This window comes from Etheostoma spectabile, chromosome 16, assembly GCF_008692095.1.
Source record: "Etheostoma spectabile isolate EspeVRDwgs_2016 chromosome 16, UIUC_Espe_1.0, whole genome shotgun sequence".
In the NCBI taxonomy this organism is placed as follows: Eukaryota; Metazoa; Chordata; class Actinopteri; order Perciformes; family Percidae; genus Etheostoma; species Etheostoma spectabile.
This window is the reverse complement of record NC_045748.1, coordinates 11534780-11542895: the sequence shown is the minus strand read 5'-3', so window position 1 is coordinate 11542895 and position 8116 is coordinate 11534780. Positions and strand designations below refer to the sequence as shown.

The following is an 8116-nucleotide window of genomic DNA, read 5'->3' as shown; positions in this document are numbered from 1 at the left end:
GAAAAAAATGACACTGCGGTACTTATCCTGTGTCCACACAAAAACTGGAAGTGCCACTGCATTCATTGCTAAATGTTCATTGTCTCGGATCACCTCTATGTGTGCAGTCAGCCAGTTGAAGGGCTGCTTCTGGTGATGAAACACAGACAGCTACACAGACGGCGTTGCCTGTATTTCACATCCATGAGAACACAAGTGCAGCGTATTTGGACACACTTCTGAAAAACATTTGTGGCTAACGGCCGCGTCTGGTCAGCGGTAATCATTAATCCCGTGCGTATGCTTGTTTGTTCATCTGTGATATTTTGAAATGTTTTATACATTGTAGGTCTGATTGTTATAGCATCTGGAACAGCTGGAAATCATCTCGGAAAAGTTAATTAGTCTAGTTAATTTAGCTGATACAATAACAGAAATCGCAACACCTCATTAGCAGATTGCAAATATCCCCACTGCTGCACAGATATGCTGAAGTGGTCCTTTAAGAATAATAAACCTGAGCTTTATGTGTTCCCATGTGAGGCTGAACAGGATACAGACTTCAGTTTCAATTTGCAATTATGGGGTCTCTCCTCAATCAGGGAGAAAAAGCTTAAAGATTTGTAATAAGAGACTTTTCTTTCTTTCTTTGGAACAGAAACGATTAATGGATCAAGAGAATATTGAACAATTTAATCATCGGTTACTTGATTAAGTCATTTTTTAAGCAACTTCTGCCGGTTCCAGCTTCACAAACACAATTATTTGCTGCTTTTCTTCGTGATACATGTTAATAAACTGAATATCTTTGAGTTTTGGACTGTTGGTTGGACAAATCAAGCAATCTGCATATGTCAACTTGCACTCTTTGAAATTATGATGTCCCATTTTATTGGCAAAATGGTAATTTAAAAGGTGCCCCGTGTTTTCTTGTAAACTTGTAAAAGTATTCAGTGTCATTCACCAAAATGCATTGTGAGGTCATTTCTCCTACTACTGAAGGTCTTGAACTCCACAGGGATCATTTCAAATTAAAACTGAAATTTTGCAGCTCTAGTTTTCTTGTCCTCTATATCCATGTGAATTTAATGGTGTGCAGGGTATCAGAAGAAATCCCTCCACTGGATAATGGAAAATCAAAGAAAATGAGAGCAGCTAGGAAATTCCAAACAGCCATCTGATTCTAGACACTGGCAGATGTACAATGTAAAAGGCCAAACATTGACACAGTCAGAGCTGACACAGAATCTGAACACTTATATAAATATGTAAATGTGTTCATTTGAGTATTATGTACAGTAAAATGATGTCAACTAGGGCTGGGCGATATTGAGAAGATAAAATATCGCAATATTATTGACCAAATACCTCAATGTCGATATTGCGACGATATTGTATGGTTGACTATTGGTTCTTTAACAAAACGTTATTCAATGAGATTTTTGATAAATATTCTCCAGAAATGATTTAATGATTTGGTGGGTAAAGGTAAATAATAGAACAGCTAGAACAGTCTGGTAAGTTCAGAAAATGACATCACTTTACTGTGATGCAGCTTGTAAAACCAGGTAGAGAAAACACTTAACATATTAAGATAGATCCAAAATCTAACACGATATCTAGTCTCATATCGCGATATCGATACATCGGTATATTGCCCAGCCCTAATGTCAACCATGAGTTAATTCAGTTTCTTTGATTTAGGAAGAAAAGACGTGAATTATTCGACAAATAACCCCGTCGGAATGCTCTCGTTAACTCTCTGCGTAACAGACGTGTGATGCTGAGTTATGATCAACCCCCTGGGCTCTTTGTGTAGAGCTCACACAGAGGGAAAGAGTGTAGGGCTCCAACTACTAAACCAGCTGTCCCTCTGACAGAGGTTTGTCTCACAGAAACAGCGTTCTCCTGAACACACCCCAGGACACCCATCACATAGCAAAGAGGCTGTAAAACCTCTGAATAGCTGCAGATCAGACTTGATGTGTATTTAGATACAAGTTGTTGGATGAAACAAAGAGCTCAGAAGAACTAAATGATTATAATCTTTCTCAGCTGAAACATTCAGAAGTTAAAACCACCAAAAACCTGATTAGGATTTCAATTAAGCAGAGAAAATGTACTGAATGGATGAAGTATTTTTTCTTTTTTGCCTTGCCCAGACTGGCAAACCCTGCTACCCATTTTTTCCCTTTAATTTAATGTCCATGATGTCAAAATGACACACAATGAAAACTGAATTGCATTGCAGAAGGTAACGAGATGAATCATCAGGCTGCAAAACCTCACCACACACACACACACACACACACACACACACACACACACACACACACGTTTTGTAGGAGTATTGATCTACAACCTGACAAAGAATTTAAGAGAATCTTGTTGGCATGAAACGTGCTGGCCCTTCTCTACTAAAGACGATCAAAGCTTCCACATGTTCACTCCTTCCATCAGCAGTTAGTATCATCTCTGACCCTGCATTGGCTGCTATGTGTCTCTGAAGTTGCAGCATACACCAAGAATGTACTTCCAATAATCAATGCCTTCTGGTGTTGTAGCAGCCTGCGCTAAACAAAAATCTACTGCTACTCCTGAATATACACATCTATTTTTAGGACAATAATTCCAGGATTAAGTCAAGAAAATGTACTTTTTGTCACATGAAATCAGAGATACACATAAATATATCTTCTTACCTGTACAAGTGCAATCTACTTGTCACAAGCCCATGCAGGTAAGATAAGGCGCTCTTCTGAGTCTTCACACATTCATTGAAACCAAGAATAATGATGCTTTGCTCTGTTGTGTCACCGCTCCGTCTTGCAGCCTCTCCAGCAAGGTAGCAGCTCTGTCAGTCAGTTCTCCCTCAGCCAGCTTCCTTATCTTTCCACACCATTCACAGCTCAGGCTGGAGTTTAGCTCCTTTACTGTCAGAAAGAGAGTGAGTCAAAATCAGAGAGAGAGAGAGAGAGAGAGAGGGAGAGAGTGGGAGTAAATGTCTTTTAAAGTGTGAGGAGTAGTTTAGGTCAGATCCCCATTGCTTAAACTCCAACCCTTAAATAGCTGTTATTTTCCAACCCTCCACAGCCCTTATTCCCTCCCTCTACTGTAACTAATGGATGCAGAGCTGGGCTGCTGCCTTTAAATGAGATGCCAGTGTTACTGGGAGACATGACAGAGCGACCAGTGCTTGTGATTGTGCAGGAAAATTAGAGAGGAAAGCCGGGAATGAGAGGAAAGTGACTTCAGGATGTAGACAGCAGACAGACGTTTCCCTTTAACAGCTTAACTGTGTGATAATGATTTATAATTGTCTCCTAAACAAATAAAGGAAAAAAAGAAAAGAAGGAAAAAACCCTCCGTCATTCATCCATCACCACCACTACCCCTCATTTCCATACTTCACACTAATCCCTCACAATGTGAATCTTTCTCCAGCTCTGTCACAGTGATGGATAGTTACAGCAATTGCATGCAAGCACTCTTAATTGAATACATCTGTGGCACATTCCTTGATTGAACAGTTCCAGTACTTATCCAGTAGGTGATGCATTAATATAAGTGGCAACAAATTGTAGAAGTAGATGTTTAATAGTAAAGCTATCTCCAATTCCTAGGGGGAAATGATTTTCTTGCTCAGACACATTTATTTCTTGCACAGACACAGTTACCTTCTCACACATTTAACAGATGGGATGAGCAGGAAACAGATACATTCATAACCAGTCATCTTGGATCAAAATGAAAGCAAGCTGTAAGGGAGTATGTAACATCAGTTGTTCCCAAACCTGAGTGAAAAACCTGCAAGACTACTTGAAGCTCAGCTGAGAAAACAGGCCGCATGTGACCATACGGATGCAGTCGCCACAGTTTAATCTTAATGTGATCAGATGAGGATAAGGCTTAAATCTTTAAAGTGAGTCTGTGAGGCTGGTTAGGATGTACACAACATGCTGCTTTATTGTCTGATGTGTATACAAAGTTTAAAAGACCTTTATATTGAGTAGAATTAGGGCTGGGCAATGTTGTATCAATATCGCGATATGAGACTAGATATCGTCTTTCGATTTTTGATATATTGTAATATCCTAATATATTAAGTGTTGTCTTCACCTGGTTTTACAGGCTGCATTACAGTAAAGAGAGTCATTAAATCATTTCTGGAGAATATTTATCAAAAAATCTCATTGTTTAAATAACATTTTGTTAAAGCACCAAGAGTCAACCATACAATATTGTCACAATATCGACATCGAGGTATTTGGTCAAGAATATAGTGATATTTGAATTTCTCTATATTGCCCAGCCCTAAGTAGAATAATTCAGATGAAGCAGCTAATGTTTATTTTCTATATTAATTAATGTGGTGATTATTTTTGTTTAATTGGCACATAATTTATAAAATGTCAGAAACTATAAAAAAAAAAAACTACATCACAATTTCCTAAAGCCCAAGGTGACATTTTCAAATAGTTTGTTTTGCCTGACCAACAGTCCCAAACCGAAGATAATACACTTGTTGTCACATATAATGAAATAAAGTGGGAAATCCTCAAAATGTAGAAGTTTTTGGTTAAAAATGACCTAAATTGGTAATCAACCAACAGTTAGCTGGTGACTTTTGCAGCATTGGTTCTTAGATGTGTAGTGTAAAGCGATTATTCTGAGGATTAGCTAGTTGTTTGGTCTATAAATGTCTGAAAACTGAAAAATCCCAAGCCATAAAAAGGTGACCAGGCCAAAGGAACATCTTCAACTTGCTTTTCTTTTCTCTGACCAACCCTCCAAAGACAAGGACAAGCAGCAAATCCTCATAATGTCTGGTACACAATCTATTGTAAATAAAACAACTAGATAATTATTGCCTAATTGTTTCAGCTCAAATGGAATTAATTGTTTGCTAATATACACTGATTTGGTTTACCATTCATTTTTTCCTGATATACAAATACAATATTCTCATGGCTTTATTCAAGGCTTCAGTTTGTGGACTAAATGTTGAATGTGCATCTAAAGATTTCCCTTCTGCATTATTAAAGAAAAATAAATCGTTTCCAATCGGAAATGTTGGTTCTGGCCTTGTTTTTATAAATCCAAACAAGGAAGGAGCATTTAACTAAAACAATACATCCTGACTAATCCAACAGCACAACAGAGCTAAGTAGATTTGTCACTTTTCATTTCAGGATGGTCGGGTCAGGAAAAAGAAGCCACAAAAAACAAGTGTCTGTACCTAACTGTACATCTGTAGATGGTCTTGTAACGCAAAACAGGAAAATAAGCACGTCTGGAACGGATTTCAAGTATGGGATGAAGAGGGTCCACTTACAGAGGCAAGAGGACAAACTTGTAAAGTCACCATCCCCTAAATCAAATCTTTGCGTAAGCTTCAGAAGACCACAGGGATCTGGTCTGAAGGAAGGTCCCATAGAATGAGAAAATGTGTGTGCAACAAAGTACATAGGTCACACTGTAGCCCCCTCTTAATTTATGAGTTCACATGTGTTTTACATGTAATACACACACTGCAATATAACCCCTGTGGCTCAGGCCCAAACACGTAGGATATTTGCAAGCCAGTGCTACTGCAGCTATAAACAAAATGAAAGTTATGATTACAACAAAACAAAAGAATGTCTGACACCAGTGGAACAAAAACACTTAGGCAACCACATCTGCTACTTAACACTGAGAGTCTCCATCCATGCTAGTACAGCTAGAGGCTGCTTACAACGACAATATGAACATGCTCCTGGTTAGCAGGTATGATGTTTACCATGTTCATCATCCTAGCTTTGTGTGTTAGTATGCATTGACTCATTAGTAGAGCTGCAAAGATTAATGGATTAGTCAACTATTCAACAATTAGTCACCAATTATTTTTTATGAAAAAAATGTAAAAATTCTCTGATTCCAGCTTTTTAAAATCTCAATATTTTCTAGTTTCTGCATTCCTCTAGGACAATAAACTGAATACTGACTAACTTTGAGTCATGGACAAAACAAGAAATTTGAACACGTCATCTTGGGCTTTGGAAAATTCTGATTGTCATTTTTTGCCATTTTCTGAAATTTTATAGTCCAAAGAACTAATAAATTACTCAACTATGAAAATAATCTTTTATTAGCACTAAGCACAAAAGTACAGCTGAGGCTGATAGGGATGTCAGTTTTGCGGGTATTTGGTCAGAAAACCAAAGTATTGGTCAGAGGGTCAGCAAAGCTATTGCAATTCATCCTGTGGGGAACATGAAAATCTGTACCACATCCAATGGTAATCTATCCAATAGCTATCAAGATAGTTTGATTAAAAACCACAAATATGAACCTCATGTTGGCGCTAAAAAAAAAGGTCAGGGGATCACTTATCATCATCGTCATTAAGACTCATCCTTGAATATCTGAACCAACCTTCATAGCAATACATCCAAAAGTTATTGATATTTTATTTTATTGATAGGCCAAACATAACTGCAGATATCTCACATCCCTTACACTCAGAGTTTGACCTGTTCCTGTCTGCCGTTGATTTAGGTTCCTGAAGGCCAGCCGGAACATATATAAGAAGTCTTTTAGTACCTATGCCATACTGGCATTGAACACAGAACGACTGCACCAGGGAACACTAGTTATTTAATAAGATGTGCTCTCTCTTTTTATTTATATAACTTATGTGCTGCTGCCAGCCCATCTGCACTATTGTATATTTGTGTGTTTTTAACGGTGTGTTTTGTTATGTATATTGTATGTACCTTTGTTGTACTTGGGACAAGCCAAAGCCAAATTTCCACTGATGTGGACAATAAAGTCAATCTAATCTAATCTAAGTGAGGGGATCACCAACGTCAGTAGGATTCATCCTCTGGAAAACATAAATGTCTAAACAAAAACTGAACCCAGCAAACAGTTGAGTTATGTGGACCAAATGTATAAAAATAATAGATGGAAATACTTCGTCATGAGCTCCGACAAATAAATTAAATGAATGAAAATTAATCATTAAATTCATTCAATTTCAACAAGATTTTTGTTTGGGCATTTTTAGGCCCTTAATCGACAGGACAGCTGAAGACATTAAAAGGGGAGAATAACATGAGGGGGGAATGACATACAGCAGGTCGGAGTCGAACCCCACCCCGCTACGTCGAGGAGTAAACCTCTATATGTGGGCGCCTGCTCTGCCAACTGAGCTATCCGGGCCCACTCATGTAATAGTTTTTAAGACACTCCATTACGTTTTCACTTTCAGGCCACTGAAATAAGTTTGAGTCTTCTAACACTGAACATGTATTGGTAGTTTATACAGTGGCATTCCTTCCTAGAAGTTATGGCCGGTTTATTTAATCCATACAGTTGTGCTGACGTGTTACTTGGTCCAGTCCTCTATAATCTCAACAGGCTGAAACTGGCATAAAGAAAAACAAAGTGTCTAAAGTCTGACATTTAGACAGGGTTGTAATCATAGCGCTCAATGAGTCATAGGTAGTTTAGGCTCAACTGTTCACCAAAAATGAACCATGATTTCAGTAAATGTTTAACATTTTTTCAAACAAGATTAAATATGATTGTCAGTTGTTGACGTATCAGTTCAAAATACTATGTTTATAAGCAACAACATGGAAAATGTCCAAATATTAAGTTTAAATTTTAAGTTTAAATATAATTAAAGCTGCAAGCAGCGCTGGACAATCGGACACTGCAAATCGTCAGCAATGAAGAGGGAGCTCCCTGCGTAGTTCAATGATACCTTACACCAGACTCAATAGCTGGGAAAGGGGGCATGGCCAAAACCCAGGGGTCGGGGCAAACCTTCACCAATAAAAAAGGAAGTCTCCGCTGAGTTCATTGATACCTAAGACTAAGACTTCACATAACTCTACATACACATGAGACTCTACCTTAAACGGGTCACCAGTTATGAAGGGGACATGGCTTAGGCATAGGGGGGCGGGCCAAACCATCGCCATAGAAAGAGGAGCTCCCCTTTCCAGGATTTTTGCAGTTTCTAGAACATAACATTCCTAGAACCTAGGGCTGAACAATTAACCAAATTTTAATCCCAATCACAATTTTGACTTCCCACGATCAAATTTGCATGATCAAGTGTCATTTCATAGAACGCTCCGGGTTT

At 38.2% G+C, this 8116-nt stretch overlaps 1 protein-coding gene across 8 annotated transcripts in view; it reads right to left on the bottom strand.

The window, feature by feature from the left end:
* tnca (tenascin Ca) overlaps positions 1–8116 on the bottom strand; it is a 48652-nt gene that overhangs the window by 28725 nt on the left and 11811 nt on the right. Inside the window, exon 1 of one of the 8 annotated variants that reach the window (XR_004335642.1) lies at positions 2682–3994. The gene's annotated coding sequence lies outside the window, so the exon portion shown is untranslated. Of the gene's footprint in view, positions 1–2681; positions 3995–8116 lie in introns of those variants that run through there. The other 7 variants (XM_032539595.1, XM_032539596.1, XM_032539597.1 and 4 more) reach the window with 7 other exon arrangements.